Source organism: Rutidosis leptorrhynchoides, chromosome 1 (assembly GCF_046630445.1).
Source record: "Rutidosis leptorrhynchoides isolate AG116_Rl617_1_P2 chromosome 1, CSIRO_AGI_Rlap_v1, whole genome shotgun sequence".
Lineage (NCBI taxonomy): Eukaryota > Viridiplantae > Streptophyta > Magnoliopsida > Asterales > Asteraceae > Rutidosis > Rutidosis leptorrhynchoides.
The window spans coordinates 579,318,450-579,320,552 of NC_092333.1; the positions used below are offsets into that span (position 1 = coordinate 579,318,450).

At 37.4% G+C, this 2,103-nt stretch overlaps 1 non-coding gene across 1 annotated transcript; it reads right to left on the reverse strand.

The window, feature by feature from the left end:
• Nucleotides 1–747: 747 nt before the first annotated feature.
• Nucleotides 748–854, reverse strand: LOC139886873 (small nucleolar RNA R71). The gene has a single exon (XR_011772734.1). It is a non-coding gene; the product is annotated as a small nucleolar RNA R71 (small nucleolar RNA).
• Nucleotides 855–2,103: the final 1,249 nt, after the last annotated feature.

Consider the following 2,103-nt stretch of genomic DNA (forward strand, 5'->3'; position numbering starts at 1 on the left):
GGCAAAATCAGAAAAGTCTATTAATTTGATAACTTATATAATTTTTATTTTTATAACTAATAGGATATTCAGTGAATGCACCGAGCAAAACGTTCACCACCTTTCATACGTTCACCACCTGTAACTCGATCAAGACATCTAGCCAATATTGCCGCTGTTGATTTTTCTTTAGAATCATCATCCAGTCGAACAAATACTCCAATTCAAATTTCTGACAATCCATCTTTTGAACCCGACTTCACAACTGAGAATCCGGATGATATTCAAGGACAATTCCAAGATCCTGAACCACTAATCAATCCTCCTGAACCACAAATAGTTAAATCAGAATCTTCTAGTGATTCGGATTCAACAAATTCAATTATGGAAATAACGGAACCTCAAAGTATGGAAGACTGAATGAGAGCCACACGCACGGGCCAAGGTCACGCCATTAATCAGCCAGATGTTAGAGCATCAGATTTTGAAATCAAAGGACAAATCCTACACATGATCACCAATCAGTGCCAATTTGGTGGTACAACAAAAGAAGATCCAAACGAACATCTTCGAACTTTTAATAGGATTTGTAATCTATTTAAAATCCGAGAAGTTGAGGATGAAACTATTTATCTTATGTTGTTCCCATGGACTTTAAAAGGAGAAGCTAAAGATTGGTTAGAATCGTTACCTGAAGGAACGATTGACTCATGGGATATTTTAGTTGAGAAATTTCTTAAAAGATTCTTTCCGGCATCTAAAGCCGTGAGACTTCAAGGAGAAATTGCCACGTTCGTGCAAAAGCCAAATGAAACGTTATATGAGGCATGGACAAGATTCGGAAGGATGTTGAGAGGATGTCCTCAACACGGTTTAGATACTTTTCAAATAATGCAAATCTTCTATAAAGGCGTCGACATCACCACACGAAAAGACATCGACACAGCAGCTGGTGGTTCCATTATGAAGAAAACCGCAACCGAAGCTCACAAGATCATTGATAACACAGCATCCCACTCTCATGAATGGCATCAGGAAAAAGATATTTTTCATTCATCTAAAGCGGCTAGAGCCGATTCTAGCCATAACTTTGATTCTGTTTCTGCAAAAATAGATGCTTTCGAGAGACGAATGGAAAAGATGACTAAAGATATTCACGCAATACGAATCAGTTGTGAGCAATGCGGTGGACCACACTTAACGAAAGATTGTAATGTTGAGCAAACGATGGAACAACGAGAGAATGTTTCCTACATAAACAAAAGGCCGGGAAATAATTATCAAAATAATTATCAACCGCCAAGGCCAAACTTTAATCGAAATCAAAACATTCTTTATAATCCAAATGGACCCAATAATAACTCATACAACCAACAAGGTCCGAATAACCAACCAACTCAAAACAACACTTTCAATCAACAAAGACCTGGCTTGTATAAACCACCACAACAAACCGAAGAGAAAAAGTCAAATCTGGAAGAAGTGGTATTTAAGCTAGTTGAATCTCAAACACAATTTATTGAAACTCAAACCCAAACGAATGAGAGGTTTGATCAGTAATTTAGAACTCAACAAGCTTCCATTTTGAATCTAGAAAAACAAGTAGGTACTCTTGTTAGATTGATGAGTGAAAGGGAACAAGGAAAGCTACCGAGTAATAATGAAGTAAATCCTCGGAATAAAAATGTTAACATGGTATCAACAAATTCTGAAAAACCAACACCAGAAGATGGAAAAGTTTTAGATGTGAGTAACAATGAAGAAGTTACAACACCACCACCACCCGAGTATGTAAAGCCAGTGGTGGCACCATACAAAACACCCATCCCGTTTCCAAAAAAAGAAGTTGAGTATAAGCAAGTGATAGGTAATAAAGTTTGTGATACCTTTGGAAAAAAGAAGAAGAAGAAGAATAAGAAAGTGCAAGAAACAAAAACCATAGAAGTAAACCCGGTGAAGACAGTTCCACCAAAACCTCCACCTAGGGTAGGTGATCCGGGTGAATTTATTGTTCCTTGTCTACTTAGTGACTGTGTCATGTATGATGCACTAGCAGATTTAGGTGCAAGTGTGAGTGTTATGCCTCTTTCATTATATAAGAGATTAGGAGTATGTGAGTTAAGT